The sequence below is a fragment of the Triticum aestivum genome, chromosome 2D (genome assembly GCF_018294505.1).
Source record: "Triticum aestivum cultivar Chinese Spring chromosome 2D, IWGSC CS RefSeq v2.1, whole genome shotgun sequence".
Classification (NCBI taxonomy): Eukaryota; Viridiplantae; Streptophyta; class Magnoliopsida; order Poales; family Poaceae; genus Triticum; species Triticum aestivum.
Genome location: NC_057799.1, coordinates 465,974,830 through 465,992,692, shown reverse-complemented (window position 1 = coordinate 465,992,692; position 17,863 = coordinate 465,974,830).

The following is a 17,863-nucleotide window of genomic DNA, read 5'->3' as shown; positions in this document are numbered from 1 at the left end:
ACAAAAAATTACGGGGCTGTTTGGATTGTGACTATGTTTGTCTTATGTTGCCACATTATTTTTCCCACACTTGCCACACTTGCCTAACCTGAGTTGCTCAAATTGTTAGACACACTTTGGCTTGCCTAAGGGAATCTTGCCACAATTTTTGTGTCTCTGACATGTGGGGTTCACTGCTAATAAAAAAATTCTTGTCTTAGGTGTGGCTAATAAAAAAGACTTATATTTAGGAATGGAGGGAGTAGAAAATATAAATAATAATGCATGTTGGGGCAACCCACGTTTCCGCTAATTTTAGCCGTGGGCTTGTTCACAATTTTTACGAGGGGGTGGTTGTTCATTTAATGGAGGGACTTGTAGTACCAGACTTGAACGATACAAAGTGTGACCTGGCACACCGTAACACCACTACATATATATAGGTCGGAGCCTCCGTGATTGCTTGCTAGGGTTGCTCTATTCACACACTCTCATCCTCTCCAGATCTAAACAAGATAGGGGTAGTAACACTGTTTTTCTCCCTTCAAAAAACACTCGCTTTCTATCCTCACCGCTGGTTACAGATCCGGACGTATCCCCCTCCGCCGGTGAAGGGGAGGAGGGGCAGCATTTAGGCCGTCGTCGACAGCGAGGGAGGAGACCCACTGCCAGCCTCACCGTTATCTCTAGCCGAGCGCTGGCGCGGGAGGTCCTCCGATCCCTTCGTCGTTGCCTGTGGGCGGATCCGGCCTCCCACCACCCACCTATCCACATCTCGACGACCTTCAGGTATATCTTCGTTCGAAACCGCCTTAGCTCTACTTCCCCAGCTCGCTATGTCGCTGCATGTGCATCATTTTATACCTCTCAGCCTCTCTCGATCGGATGGTCCAATGTCACCTATTTTTTTTCTTCTATTGTTAGAGGTAAAGCTACTTCATGGAGTCGAATCTTGTACTCCCTCCGTCCGAAAATACTTGTCATCGAAATGGATGTATCTAGACTTATTTTAGTTCTAGACACATCCATTTTGATGACAATTAATTCCGGACGGAGGGAGTACTTGGTTGAAACAAGAAATAAAGTGGGGGTGGGGGAATTTAGTATGTACATCGGACTTGGTACAAACAGGAAGGAAAGGGGGTGAAAGTAGTACAGACTGGTCATCCAACCGGTCTCTTGGTTGAAAAGGGAAATATAGGGGTAACGCTGTACACAGTGGTATGACCAGGACTAGATTTGCTATCCACACATAGGAGAAGGTGGCTAGAGTGAACAAAAATGGGACCAACCCAGATATGTTTCTTGGATGTTTGTTTCTCGGGGCAACAAACTATGAATCAAGGAAGTGCCTCCTTATTACACAAAAAAATGGGACCCACCAGCTATATCTTCACACGCAAGGAAGTGCCTCCTTATTACGCACAAAAAAATGAATACTCCCCCTGTTAGGTGGGACCCAGTATAGTGGCAGGCTGACTTGTGGGCCTACTAAGTTGATGGAGACGCAGGGCTTTGTCAACTTAGTCAATATGCACGATTCTACCTCCAGTGACCGTACGATGTCCATCCAACGGCCGTAATGCTTCTTCAACCTCTGGTCTTCTTGCTCCAGCCGCCCAAACCAGCGCCGGTCATGCCTCGTGCTCCTGCCTCCCGTGGCCGGCTGCGATGCGGCGGAGGCCTCACCGCCCCATACTACTCCCACCGCTGGCCAGGCCATCCCTCCACTCACCCACACCCCCTGTTATTCTGCGGCGACGGCAGCCTCACACCACAGCGAACCAGTGAACCCTCGTACTCCTCTACGCGTGGGCATCCACTGCCGCGTCTTCCCCGGCTCCGCGTCGTCCCCTTCCTAGGCCTCGCCGTCGTCCACCGCCCTGGTGCTCTCGGCGCGGCATGGTCAACGTGGTCAAGGAACAGCTTCCATCGGACGTGGACTGTCCGTGGAGAGGCTGACAGCTGGGTCCATGGCCGCAGCAAGGAAGTGCCTCCTTATTACGCGCAAAATAATTATTCCTCCACCTGACAGCGGGGACCCACCGGACGGGCCACCGTATTTCGCGAAAAAACGTTTCCCCCTGACTGCTGGAACCCACCAGCTACATCTTCGCACGCATGGAAGTGCGCCCGAAAAAAAAACGATTCACCCCCCTGACTGCTGGGACCCACCAGCTACATCTTCGCAGGCAAGGAAGTGCCTGACAGTCGGGACCCACCTGGTCGAAGCGAACGTAGCATTGTCATTCTGGTCGCGAACGTGTACGTACATACTGGTCGTTGTAGAGGCGCGCACGTGTCATAGTAGAGGCGCGCACGTAGCATGTACACGTACGTACAACGGCGAGGGTGCAAGAAAGAAAATACGACCACGTACGTACATACGGGCGGGGTCTCGAATGCCTACTCGCGCATACGTACGGCCAGGGCTCGTGTACATGGCTGGGTCGGAACGGAGAAACAACGTCGTCGTTGTGTTCACGGGGAGCCAACCGGCTGGGTCGGAACGGAATGCGTGGTCGTGTTCATCGGGAGGGCTTGGACGGAACAAGCGATGGAAACGAGGCCTGGCATACCGCACAGCGGAGGAAACGGCCTTGTGTTCGACCGTCAATGTTCGAAACGGGATCCTGTTAATCGGGAGGGGTCTGGCGTACCGCAAAACGGAGGAAACAGACCTCCTATGGTCGAAACGGGGGTCCTGTTGATCGGGAGGGGTGTGGCGTATCGCAAAACGGAGGAAACAGACTTCCTATGGTCGAAACTGGGGTCCTGTTGATCGGGAGGAGTGTGGCGTACCGCAAAACGGACGAGACGAACTTGTGGTGGAGTGCTACGGTCGAAATGGGGGTCCTGTTCATCGGGAGGGGTGTGGCGTACCGCAAAACGGGACTCCACGGGATACTGTTCATCTCCACCGTCGACCTCCTCCAGCCTCCACGGGCTACCGTCGACCTCCTCCAGCCTCCACGGGCTCCTGTTCATCCAGCCTCCACCGCGCGCTACTCCACCGGCTACTGTTCAACCACCCCTCCACCATCTACTGTTCATCCAGCCCTCCACACCACGGGGTCCTGTTCATCCAGAGGCAATGCCACCACTCACTGTTCATCCAAACCCCCCCGCAACACTCACTGTTCATCCAATCGATCGGCTTCAGTTAGCAGCAGTAGCAAAGGAATCGCTCGATCGGGTTCAGTTAACAGCCATCGATCAATCGCTCGGGTTCAGTAACGCGTAGCCTGCAGTGCAATCGCTCGGGTTCAGTTAGAGCCCAACGCCTCGCTCGGGTTTAGTTAGAGCCAACGCCTCGCACACACGCGCGTACGTGTACGAGAGAAACGCGCATCGCTCGGCCCCCGACCTCCCACCGTAACCGGGAACTCCCCGAAATTTTCCTCGCCCTCGCTTATACCATGGTTTTTCCGTCATGGACGGCCCAAAGAATGTCATGCAGCTGCGTCTCCGGCCCGCCCAGGACGAAAAGCCCATTTTCTATCATGATTTTTTGTCATAGAAGTAGGAGCCCACCACATCTATGATGATACCGGGTTTTGTCACAATTATCGTGACAGAAGTGTCATATGTATGACAGAAAAAAATTCGTTCGGCCCAAAATGTCATGGATGTGTCTTTTTTTTGTAGTGCTAGCTGCCGTGACCGAACGATGTCCATCCAACGACCATTGTGCTTCTTCAACCTCTGGTCTTCTTGCTCCAGCCGCGCAAAGCAGTGCCGGTCGTGCCGCCTTCTCCTGCCTCTCGTGGCCGGCTGTGCTGCCGCGGAGGCCTCACCGCCCCCTACTACTCCCACCGCTGGCCAGGCCATCCCTCCACTCACCCACACCCCCTGTTATTTTGCGGTGACGGCAGCCTCACACCGAAGCCGAACCAGTGAACCCTCATACTCCTCTCCGCATGGGCATCCACTGCCGTGTCTTCCCCGGCTCCGTGTCGCCTTCCTAGGCCTTGCTGTCATCCACCGCCCTGGTGCTCTCGGCGTGGCGTGGTGAACGTGGTCAAGGAACGACTTTCATCGGACGTGGACTGTATGTGGAGAGGCTGAAAGCTGGGTCCACGGCGGCACACAAGGAAATGCCTCCTTATTACGCGCAAAATAATGATTCCTCCAGCTGACATCTGGGACCCACCGGAAGGGCCTCTGTATTTCGCGAAAAAAACGTCCCTCCCGCTGACAGGTCGAACCCACCAGCTATATCTTCGCACGCATGGAAGTGCCTCCTTATTAGGCACAAAAAATGAATACTCCCCGTGCTAGCTGGGACCCATCATAGTGGGAGGCTGACCTGTGGGCCTACTAAGTTGACGCGTACCAAGGGCTTTGTAACCTTAGTCAATATAAACGATTCTAGTTACAGTGACCGTACGATGTCCATCCTATGGCCGTAGTCCTTCTTCAACCTCTGGTCTTCTTGCTCCAGCCACCGAAGGCAGCGCCGGTCGTGCCGCCTGCTCCTGCCTCCCGTGGCCGGCTGTGCTGCCATGGAGGCCTCACCGCCCCTACTACTCCCACCGCTGGCCAGGCCATCCCTCCAGTCACCCACAACCCCTGTTATTCTGCGGCGACGGCAGCCTCACACCGCAGCCGAACCAGTGAACCCTCGTCCTCCTCTCCGTGTGGCCATCCACTGCCGCGTCTTCCCCGGCTCTGCGTCGTCCCCTTCCTAGGCCTCGCCGTCGTCCACCGCCGTGGTGCTCTCGGTGCGGCGTGGTCAATGTGGTCAACGGCCGACTTCCATCGGAAGAGTACTGTACGTGGAGAGGCTGACAGCTGGGTCCACGGCAACCGCAAGGAAGTGCCTCCTTATTACGCGCAAAATAATTATTCCTCCACTTGACGGCAGAGACCCACCGGACGGGCCACCGTATTTCGCGAAAAAAGCGTTTCCCCCTGACTGCTGGGACCCACCAGCTACATCTTCGCACGCAAGGAAGTGCGTCCGAGCAAGAAAAAAACGATTCACCCCTGACTGCTGGGACCCACCAGCTACATCTTCGCACGCAAGGAAGTGCCTGACAATCGGGACGCACCTGGTCGAAGCCTACGTAGCGCTGTCATTCTGGTCGCGAACGTGTACGTACATACTGGTCGATGTAGAGGTGCGCACGTGTCGTAGTAGAGGAGCGCACGTAGCATGTACACGTATGTACAGCGGCCAGTGTGCAAGAAAGAAAATACGGCCACGTATGTACATACGGGCAGGGTCTCGAACGCCTACTCGCGCATATATACGTACGTCCAAGGCTCGTGTACATGGCTGGGTCGGAACGGAGAAACAACGTCGTCGTCGTGTTCATGGGGAGCCAACCGGCTGGGTCGGAACAGAATGCGTCGTCGTGTTCATCGGGAGGGCTTGGACGGAACAGGCGATGGAAACGAGGCCTGGCGTACCGCAGAACGGAGAAACGGCCTTGTGTTCGACCGGCCACGTTCGAAATGGGATCCTGTTCATCGGGAGGGGTCTGGCGTACCGTAAAACGGAGGAAACGAACTTGTGTTGGACCTCCTACGGTCGAAACGGGGTCCTGTTGATCGGGAGGGGTGTGGCGTACCGCAAAACGGAGGAAACGGACTTGTGTTGGAGCGCTACGGTCGAAAAGGGGGTCCTGTTCATCGGGAGGGGTGTGGCGTACCGCAAAACGGGACTCACGGGATACTGTTCATCTCCACCGTCGACCTCCTCCAGCCTCCATGGGTTACTATTCATCCACAGTTGACCTCCTCCAGCCTCCACCTGCGACTGTTCATCGACGTGATCCTGTTCATCCAGCCTCCACTGCGCGCTACTCCACCGGCTACTGTTCAACCAGCCCTCTCCACGGGCTCCTATTCAACCACCCCTCCACAGGCTACTGTTCTTCCACCCCTCCACCGCGCGCTACTCCACCGGCTACTGTTCAACCACCCCTCTCCACGGGCTCCTAGTCAACCACACCTCCACAGGCTACTGTTCATCCACCCCTCCACCATCTACTGTTCAACCAGCCCTCCACGGGGTCGTCCTGTTCATCCAGCCCTCCATGTGGTCCTGTTCATCCAGCCCCAACCGGCTCGATCGATCGGGGTCCTGTTCATCCAGAGGCAACACCACGGGGTCCTGTTCATCCACCCCACCGGGAACTGTTCATCCACCCCCAGCAACGCTCACTATTCATCCGAATCCCCCCAGCAACGCTCACTGTTCATCCAGAGGCAGCATCGATCGGCTTCAGTTAGCAGTAGTAGCGAAGGAATCGTTCGATGCTCGGGTTCAGTAATGCGTAGCCTGCAATGCAATTGCTCGGGTTCAGTTAGGCGACGCCTCGCTCGGGTTTAGTTAGAGCCCAACGCCTCACACCCACGCGCGTACGGTACGAGAGAAACGCGCATCACTCGGCCCCCGACCACCCACCGTACCCAGGAACTCCTTGATGTTTTCCTCGCCCTCGCTTCTACCATGGTTTTTTCCATCATGGACGGCCCAAAGAATGTCATGCATCTGCGTCTCAGGCCCGCCCAGGACGAAAAGCCCATTTTCTGTCATGATTTTTTGTCATAGAAGTAGGAGCCCACCACATCTATGATGATACCGGGTTTTTTCACTATTATCGTCACAGAAGTGTCATAAGTATGACAGAATTTTTTTTTGTTCGGCCCAAAATGTCACGGATGTGTCTTTTTTTGTAGTGTACTATTGCTAATTAACATGGCAGGAAGAAAATGCAGAGAGAGAGAGAGGAGGTAGGGGAGGGGTGGGGGGCTTACAGAGAGGGGAGAGACGGTGGCGGGGAGGTGCTCGGTGACGGAGGCAGGGGCGGCGAGGGCGAGCTCGGGCTCGGGCGGCGGCGGTGAAGTCGAGGGCAGCGGCGGTGAGGTCGAGGGCGGCGACAGTGAGGTCGAGGGCGGCCTCGGGCGGCGGCGGTGAGGTTGAGGGCGGCCTCAGGCGGCGGCGGTGAGGTCGAGGGCGTGCGCGATCGACGGCGGCGACAGAGGAGTTGGGGGAACAGGGGGAGAGGGGGGAAAGGACTTAGCAAATTTTTGAGCCCGCGGGTGGTTTAGTCAAACTAGCAGTAGCGGTGGTAGAAAAATGCGCTATAGCTAAGTTAGCTATAGCGGGTTCTAGCAAAACGCGCTACTGCTATAGGAGGCAGTTATTTATTTTCCTTTTATCTAAGGAACGTAGCTATAGCGCGAGCTTGTAAAATGCGCTACTGCTATGCCTTTCTCCTTTATTTTTTCTTTTGTTTATCTTTACATTTTCTTTTTTTCATTTCCCTTTTTCCTACTTATTTCACTTTCATTTACTTTTCTATTTTTACATTTTATTTTCTTTTTAGCAATAGCGCTCTATGCAGGAACGCGCTGCTACAACGCACTTAGTGGTAGCGCGCTTTCTGTGGAATCGCTACTACTATTTCTAGCCTACCGCCAACACAGTGGGAATTATAGTGGGAGAGCTTTTTCCAGGAGACGCGCTACTGCTATAGCTATAGCTATAGTGCGCTCTGTTGGAACATGCTACTACCAATTAGCAGTAGCGCCCTATTTTAACCAGCGCTACTACTATACCTCTATGTATAAAGTTCTCCCTAGTAGTGTTACCAAAAGCCACATTTTCCCTGTTTCCGCCTTCCTTTCCAAGTTGAAATCTTCACTCCTTGCTTGCAGCGCTGCCTCCTTGCCGGCGACCCTCCTTCACGCTGCTCGGCCTCGCTTATCCAGGCAGGTAATCCACACCCGACCCCATCCTCCTCCTCCTTCCACATCCCACATGCGCCGACCGCCGGCGCAACACCTTCCACTCAAATCACCGACCCCTCCACCAAATAAGCGCCGCCCTAGCCATGGTGCGCGCAGTATAGGCAGGATCTCAAGGACCATTTGGCAGCGAAGAAGCAAATCGCGGCCGCACGCGTGGATGAGGTTGCGATGGTTGCCATTCGTGTCGACCCCCAGATCTTGGAGGAGCACCTCGCCGTCGAGGCCACCGTCGACGCCTCGTGCGCCGCCGACGCGACGCGGTTGGCTGTTTGGTCCAATTCTGCAATGCGATGTTCAATTGTTGTGGGTGCATTCTGTTATTGTATACCATGTGAGAAATAAATCGAATTTGGCTGTACTAAATACATGAGAAACAAATACAATTGCTATATTTCCAAGTTGTTAAGCATGCTTGGTTTGGTTAACTATCTGGTCTTCTATTAGGAGTATGTTATATTGTGCAATGTGGTGCTCAACGTTTGGTTCATTTGTTGTGGTGTTCAGTTAACTGTTTTGTTTGGTTCAATTCTGCAATGCGATTTTCAATTGTTGTGGGTGCATTCTGTTATTGTATACCATGTGAGGAATAAATTGAATTTGGCTGTACTAAATACATGAGAAATAAATACAATTGCTATATTTCCAAGTTGTTAAGCATGCTTGGTTTGGTTAACTGTCCGATCATCTATTAGGAGTATGTTATATTGTGCAATGTGGTGCTCAGTTAATGCTTGGTTCATTTGTTGTGGTGTTTAGTTAACTGCTGGGTTCAATTTTGCAATGCGATGTCCAATTGTGGTGTGTAGAATTTTGTATTGTTGTGCATGTGAGAAATAAATCGAATTTGGCTGCACTTAATACATGAGAAACATATACAAGTGCTATATTTCCTAGTTCTTAATCATGCTTGGTTTGGATAAATGGGTTTTCCATGTGGCTTGAATTAATCTGATGAATCTGCAATGTGCTTATTTTTCATCAACATATTTTACTGATAGCATGCGAACCCTTACTTAACCTGATGACTAAATACCTTATATGTGTTGCAGGGAAACAATGGGAAGCACTAAGGTTTACAATCGAGGTTAGCACGTGCATGGTCCATTGTCTAATAGCACATTATTGTGCAATTGCAGGAACCATTCTAATATTTAGATTTTTAACAATTTGGTCTTGCACATGTAGGTCCTGCTGTCAGAGGTTTTGACCCACTGTTCGACCCTTTTTGCATATGGGGAAATGAGTTGTCCATGAATATCAGTCAAGTCAAGAAACTCAAAAAGATTGTTAGGATAAAGAAATTAGCGACAAAAAAAAAGATCTTTGTCTGCACAATGAAGAAGACATCAGTTCACTACAGGATGGTACTAACTATTATGCCTTGCCTTTTTTATTCCTTTGCCCCATTTCCAATATAGAGAAGATATTTATGCACATCCTTGTTTTCAGGCCTTTCCAAAGCAGTTCACTGATGATTACCTCTCAAACCACCTGTATGGTCAGGAGGCGAGGAAGGTATTCATACAACACCCACGGTTCAGTATTGAAGTGTTCCTGAAGAGGACGAAGGATGGACGGTCAATCATCCACAGGCACTGGCCTAAAGTTACAAAGACCTTCAACATCAATGAAGGCTCAATATTCGCCTTCTACTTCAGCAGTTTTCCAGATGAGATACATATGTCTATGTACAATCTATGATGCTAATTTCGAAAGGTTATAAATGTTGCATGTGAAACTTGGTGCTGGTGTAGTTGTGTAATGGGGTAGCTGAGTGCTGAAGCTATATGATGTTGTACACTGATGTATTTCAATTATGAAAATGAAATATATTGTGTGCTTAATATGAAATGTCAATTAGATTAATAAATGGATTATTAATAATTGGATAATTAGCCTGCTAATTGGGTTTTTCTATTGCAAATGGTTATTGATAAAACACCGTGTGTGATGCATTCAATAACGCACACAGTCTCTAGGAATGAACCGTGTTAGATTAATGAACAATCACACACGACATCCTCTTGAAAACTGTTTGCGTTAGGCCACCTGGTGCAAATGTTTACCACATAAAAACTGTGTGTGATGGACAGCCTTTGCCACACAGTTTCTTCTATGCACCATGTGTGATGCATTCAATAACGCAAACGATAAAATTGTTAATATCGTGTGCAATGACAACGCTATCACAAACGATTTAACGGGGAAAATTGTGTGTGATGTACCTGTGAACGGAAACGTTTTCCTTGGAGCGATTGTGTGGGATGTACATACGAACGGAAACATTTAGTGGGGACTGACTGTGTGGGATGTACTTGCGACCGGAAATAATTTCGCCTGTATAATTGTATTTTTTTAGTTCTACTGTATGTATTTCCGTATTTGAGCGCTCGCCGGTCGCACACGACCTCATTTTGCCGAGCGTGTGTTCCAGGAGGGCATATCCCCGACGGTTTCTGGGTCGTGTGGGAAGGACCCCCCTATCACCGTCACTCACTAGGCAAGACGGTTCCAAATGCCGTCGCGGAAAGGGGTTAAATACCGTTTGTATAGCACCTCGCTGTACTAGTGAAAGTGTGAAGTCCCTAGGGGCACGGAAGTATGGTAGTAGAGGCATTGGTCTGAATACTTAGTTAGAGAGGCTCGATTGTGTATGCACATGTGTGAAGTCTCTAGAGCCACTAGCGTGTCGCACCACATGCATGTTTCGAATAGACATTTAGAGAGCCAGTGTGGGTTTGTGGCATCCGGCAGCACACAGTTGTACGGAGAGGAGCTTGTGTGCAATAGCAAAGAGGTTCTCAAATGCGTTAGGGACTTGCCTCTATGTTGTAGTTGAGGCGTGATCCTATATTTATACAGTTTTGATGTCAAATGGTTGTTGTGTGATTTTAATTTATTTTCAATGCACTTAGACTCTCGAAGTGCTTGTCCCTTGCCTCTGTGTATCGAATGTTTTTCCGTCAACATCTCTGTTGAGGGAGTCACTGTTGTGTTGCTGGAGGGGGCGCGGTGTTATTCTATGAAGAGTGACGTCTGTGTGTTTGTCGTCTCAATTTTTGTGCGCTAAAACATGTTTAGTTGGAGAGGCATGTTTTAGAGTGCTCTTAGTGTTTACTGCATTGGAATATCAATTTTGTTTAAGAACTCAGACTGTTTTCAGAAAAGCTGGGCATGGGTATAATGAAGTTCTTCTGAAATATTTATGAATTGTTCACGCCAATCTTGAATAAGCATTTTGCAGAAAGTTAACAATGACACAATCACATATTCTTGTAATGCATGATGCGTCTTGTACAAGATAAGTATGAAAATTATAATAAAATATCATTCGACATCTTTGTCCTTCTATAATCATAGTTACAACATATGTTCGCTCAATAGCAGATAACTTACTAATTGCATTTAGGCATGCAAACCGTATTATGCATTTGTACATGAGGACACCATATGTTCAACGTAAAACAGTAATACAGTACACATAACATCTTTGACCAACAACAATCATAGTTACAACATAGGTTCATTCAATCTAAATTATCATACTACTAGGTACTACTAGTTTAATGTAGACATCCATTTTCTCGCAATTCACTACCCGCTGTTTCCCTTCCAGTGCTTCCAGCCGCTGGAAGATCCCTCATCTTTGTTCTTACGTGGGCTGAGTCTTTTCCTTCAATGGTTGTTGGTGCAGGTGACGTAGCCCGTCCTTGAAGATTAGGATTCTACGGTACAACTCGTAGCTAACATACCCATCTTTTGCTGCGTACTCAAGGTGTAGCGGGGAAAGCAGCTTCCACTCCCAGTACTGGTGATTCTCCTTTGGGAATGATTTCTTCATGTTCTTGTAGGAGGTTTCGATGATGGCCGCTGCAAGGTCACCCATGGAGTCCCTTTCTCCACCACCCTTGATACAGAATTGCCTCTAGATGTCGACGTGGTGGTCATCTGGAATTCCGATCCATGCATGGGCAAGCATGGTCTTCTCGCCCCTGGTGTCAACGATAGCGAAAGTTACCGCTTTCTGGTTCAGGAAGTCAAGCAATGTCTAAGAGCGCTCGGACCTGCAGTAGTGGTATACGAGGACATGCTCGCGCATGGCAAGTTGCACGACGGCGATCTCTTGATGCCTGTAACTACTCTTACGTGTGTACCCGAGGTCGAGGCCGACGAACTTGTTCTTCTCCTCCTTTAGCCATTCCTCGTACTTTTTGATGATTCACTCCATGGTCTTTAGGTCGTTGGTGTACACACTGGTACACGTCAGTGCTATACAAACAGTTTTTAACCCCTTTCTGCGACGACATTTGGGACCGTCGCCAAGTGAGTGTGGGCGATAGGGGGTCCTTCCCACATGACCCAGAAACCGTCGGGGATATGAAGCAATGATCCAGAGGCCTTCCAAAATGTAATCGTGTGTGATACAACACACAATAAATTCTTTCGCACGTGTGGGATCGATGATTAAACGTTTCTAATGACGCAGTGAAACCAAACAGTGTGTCGTAATGAACCGTTTGGGAAACAGTATATAAGCCACATGGGCCAACATATGTACTATGTGCGATTTGTGCTCCATCGCACATGAGTTTTCTGCGTAACCCGACTGCCATGCAAGACTCCATCGCACACGTTTCCCAACAATTAACGTCTGCAATAATGTTGTATCACAAACGGTTCAGGAGCCCCTTCGCACACAAACAAGTGTAGCAGACCGTTTGTGATTTGTTGTGTATCACCGACGATTGCGGCAAGAGTGACGTGTGCTTTTCGTTTGGGATCCCACACGTTTCCTGAAAAACTTACGACTGGGATTGTATTTTACATTGGGCACGGTTTACTCCGAGTTCTCATGTGCAATAACGCGATATCACAAACGGTTCCGGAGACCCTACGCACATGTAGTAGCGTTGCAAATCGTTTGTGATCTGCTGTGTATCACCGACGGTTCCGCTATGATTGACATATGCTTTCCGATGTGGATCGCACACACTCATTTAGTTGAACCGTGTGCGGAGCAATTGCTAGGTTAAACAAAATATCCCATTTTGAAACGGCATGCAAAAAGCAAATTTACCACAATATTCAATTGAACAAATAAACAAAAATATCCCATTTTGAATCGGCACGCAAAAAGCAAATTCGCCACAATATTCAATTGAACAAATAAACAAAAATATCCCATTTTGAATCGGCACGCAAAAAGAAAATTCGCTACAATATTCAATTGAACAAATAGTGTCCACAGGAAGATCATTCATCAGATTTCGCAACAATTGCAATTGAACATATGGTAGCTAAATTCCAATGATTTGTCCACAGATATATGCATTACATAATTAATCATAGTGTACGAAATATGAAGACCTCATCAGATGGGAAACAATGGATCCATGCGTATATGTTTAGCGGCTAACTCTTACTCAATGTTTCAGGAGAACGCGTGCTGAAATCTCCATTATCACCAGTGGGATTGATGTAGTGATTCTGGAAGAAGTCGCTGATAAATCTCTGAACCATCAGCAATTTACCAGCCGGGAGCGGTTTAGGGGTCCTCGGTTTTAAGATGAGCTACAATATTTTTAAGATCAGAATGTTCCATACGAGTGAAGTAGAAGATATTAATTAAGATAGACTTACTGGTACTAGTTCGTGAGGATGGTCACAACTATCAGCAGATTTGCAAATGGAGATCATGTGTCTGCAAGCATAGTATCCACAAAGGTTGGTCCCTGCTTCTTGTTGAGGACACTGGAATTTTTTGTACAAAATTAGTCATGTATTTGTCCTGTTAGGAACAACCTAACCGGTGTTAGATGTATTATTTTTTCTTTGTACAAAATAGCAAGAGGTTTATTTAGAAGCTTGAACATTTGACTAGCGTAAGAGAAGGTATTTGCAAACTGTTGGGTAAATTTTCCAAAAATAACGGATTTCGGCGTGTTACCGGAGAAACGATCTCGTGCTGCAAAGGTAGTTCCCTCTTGAACAGGTTCCCTGGTTTAGTTTTCCACAATGCGACCATGATACGTCTCCAATGTATCTATAATTTATGAAGTATTCATGCCATGTTTACAACAATTTTATATGGTTTTGGATGATTTGCATGGAACTAACCCGGACTGACGCTGTTTTCAGCAGAACTACCATGGTGTTGTTTTTTGTGCAGAAATGAAAGTTCTGCAAATGAGTTGAAACATTTTGACGAATTTTTTGGAACAAAAGAGACCCTCGAAGCTTTGTGGGAGGACCAGAAGGTGAAGGAGTAGGGCATAAGACATCGGGGCGCGCTTGGGCCCTTGTCCGTGCCCCGGTGGGTTGTGCTCACCTCGAGGCCCATCTTCGCATGAAACCGAGGCCAAAAAATCCTATAAATAGAGAAACCATCAGAAATAAACCTAGATCAGAAGTTCCGCCGCCGCGAGGCTCTGTAGCCACCAAAAACCAATCTAGACCCCGTTCCGGCACCCTGCAAGAGGGGGGAATCATCTCCTGTGGCCATTTTCATCATCCCGGCAGCCACTACGATGAGGAGAGAGTAGTTCACCCTCGGGGCTGAGGGTTTGTACCAGTAGCTATGTGTTTAATCTCTCTCTCTCATGTTCTTGTGATGTTACGATCTTGATGTATTGCGGGCTTTGTTAATATAGTCGGATCATATGGTGTTTTCCCCTCTCTATCTTGTTGTGATGAATTGAGTTTTCCCTTTGAGATTTCGTTGTTATCGGATTGAATACTTTTATGGATTTGAGAGCACTTTATATATGTCTTGCATATGAATACTCATGGTGACAATGGGGTATCATATTGATTCACTTGATATGTGTTTTGGCACTCAACTCGCGGATTCCCGAGGTGACATTGGGGTAATCTATGCATAGGGGTTGATGCACGTTCTTGTCTTTGTTTATCTGGTAAAAATCTTGGGGCACTCTTTGAAGTTCTTTGTGTTGGATTGAATATTATAAATCTGAATTTGCATTGGTGTTATTTTAGTACAAACTCTTGGTTAGATCGATTGGAAAGAATAGCTTGGTGTTATTTTAGTACGAACTCTAGGATAGATTGATCGAAAAGAATAGCTTTGAGGTGGTTTCATACCCTACAAACAATTCTGTCTTATGTTCTCTGCTAGATAGGAATTGGAGTGATTCTTCATCGCACTTTGAGGGACGGTTATATGATCCAATTATATTAGCACCGTTGAGAGATTGCACTAGCGAGAGTACGGACCCTAGGCCTCATTTCAAGCATTGCAATACTGTTTTTGTGCCTGTTTACTATTTGCTACCTTGCTGTTTTACTTATTCAGATTATAAAAATATATTTCTACCATCAATATTACACTTTTATTACCGTCTTTTCGCCGAACTAGTGCACCTATACAATTTGCCATTGTATTGGATGTGTTGGGGACACAAGACATTTCTTGTATTCGATTGCAGGGTTGTTTGAGAGAGACCATCTTCATCCTACACCTCCCACGGATTGATAAACCTTAGGTCATCCACTTGAGGGAAAATTGGTACTCTCCTACAAAACTCTGCGCTTGGAGGCCCAACACGTGTCTACAAGAATAAAGTTGCGCAGTAGACATCAAGCTCTTTTGTGGCGCCGTTGTCGGGGAGGTGAGTGCTTCAAGGTATATCTTTAGATCTTGCAATTGAATCTTTTAGTTCCTTGTTTTATCACTAGTTTGGTTTATAAAAAGAAAAGTACAAAAAAATGGAATTGCGGTTGCATCATATTATTCATCTTTATAATGTATTTCGTGAAAATGATGGAAAGAAAAATTGTGCTCAATTGATAGAAGAAGAATTCAATAGAATGTTCGTTATAAATGATGAGCATGATTGCAATGTTGTTACTACAAATTATTTGAATATCCATGATGCTAATGATATGCAAAGCAATAAGCTTGGGGATGCTATGTTTGATGAAGATGATATTTTTAGTCCCCCAATATTTGATGTGCAAATTTGTTATATTGCATGCCTCCTATTTATGATGATTATAATGATGAAAGTGGATTTGGAGAGGTCATAACTTTATTTAATGATGAATCGACTACTTTGGAAGAGGTTGCAATTGATTATGACAACAAAGTTGCTATCTATGATGATCATGGTGATGACGTGTATGCTATACAGAATAATGATAACCATGAAACTTGTCATCATGATTTTAATTTTCACTCTCATGGTAGTTATTTTGTTGAGTTTGCTCCCACTACTATTGATGAGAAGAAATTTGTTCATGTGGAGAGTAATAAGTTTTCTATGCTTTTGTGTCATGAAAAGAATGCTTTATGTGATGGTTATATTGTTGAATTTCTTCATGATGCTACTGAAAATCATTATGAGGGAGGAACTTATGCTTGTAGGAATTGCAATAATATCAAGTTTCCTCTCTATGTGTTAAAAGTTTTGAAGTTATGCTTGTTTTGCCTCCCTATGCTAGTTGATTCTTGTTCCCATAAGTTGTTTGCTCACAAAATCCCTATGCATAGGAAGTGGGTTAGAATTAAATGTGCTAGTCATATGCTTCATGATGCTCTTGTTATGTTTCAATTCTTATCTTTTATGCGAGCATCATTGAAATCATCTTGCCTAGCTAAAAGGCATTAAAGAAAATCCCTTGTTGGGAGACAACCCAACACTTTTACCTACTGTTTTTGTGTGTTCACATGATTATGCTATTGTATTAATCATGTTTTATAGCTTTTATTTCAATAAAGTGCCAAGTAAAGCCTTTGGGATAGTGTGGATGATAGTTAATTTGATTATGTGCAAAAATAGAAACTTTTGCTTCCAGAGACAGAATTGTTTAAATTCACTAGGGCATCGAAAAATTCTGAATTGTTTTACAGATGATTGATATACAAATTGTCTACATTGTCCTATTTTCAGAATTTTTAGAGTTATAGAAGTATGACTAATATTCAGATCTTTACGTATTGTTCTGTTTTTGACAGATTCTATTTTCAATGGATAGTTTACTTGTTTTCTAGTTTCTATGGCTTATGTTGCTCAATATAAATTGTGGAAATGATATGATACGGTAGGCATTGTGTGAAAACAATAATGAATCTTGTCTTTATCATACTAACCTATCTCACAAAGTTCCGTTAAGTTTTGTGTGATTGAAGTTTTCAAGTTTTGGGTGAGATGTCGATATGAGGAGAATAAGGAGTGACAAGACCCTAAGATTGGGGATGACCAAGGCACCCCAAGGTAATATTCAAGGAAGATCCAAGCAACTAAGCAGGGCATCCCCTCTTTCGTCTTCAACATTGTCTGTAACCTCACTTGGAGCTATGTTTTCATTCGTCACATGATATGTGTTTTGCTTGGAGCGTCAATTTTTTTGTTAGGATTTGCTTGCCGTCATTTAGAATAATGTTTTGCATCTTTCTTTTCTATACCTACTAATAAAGCAAGGTGCGTTTCGCTAATTTTTTTCATCCGTTCACCGTCGAAAAGAAATTATTTTTCTATCCGAGGTGGTACTAAATTGTTATGCGTTTGTTTGCTAGAAAAAAGGCTTTTCCAGAATTTCATACGCGGGTCGCGCGCTGTGGCCCAGCGAAGCCAGCCCACTTATTTTTCTGCACACGCACCTGGGAAAATTCTATTTTCTGCACAGGGCGACAAAATAGTCGAACTTTCGCACAAGACAATCAGTATCGGGCTGGCCCATTTCTCTTTGTTTATGTGTTTTACTTTTTTTATTCTCCTTCCCCTATCTCCTTTTTACCTTTCAAATTTATTTTTATTATAGAATTTATTTCATAAATTCAGAATTCTCAAAATACGTTCAGAATTTCAAAAAATCAAATTCTATAAAATATTTAGAATTCCAAAATTTTGTTGCTATTATGAAAAATATTTGGAACACGAAAAAAGTTTCCCATTTTTTCAAAAAAGTGCTTTTCAAGAAAATTCGAGATTTCTAAAACGAAAATGGCATTTTAAAAAATGCTCCAAATTCAAAAATTATTGTGATTTCAGTGAAACTTTCCACAATTCAAAATAATGTTTGCGTATAAAAGATACACATTTTCGAAAAATGTTATGATTTTGCAACACATGTTCCTGTTCTAAAAAAATATTCAGAAATT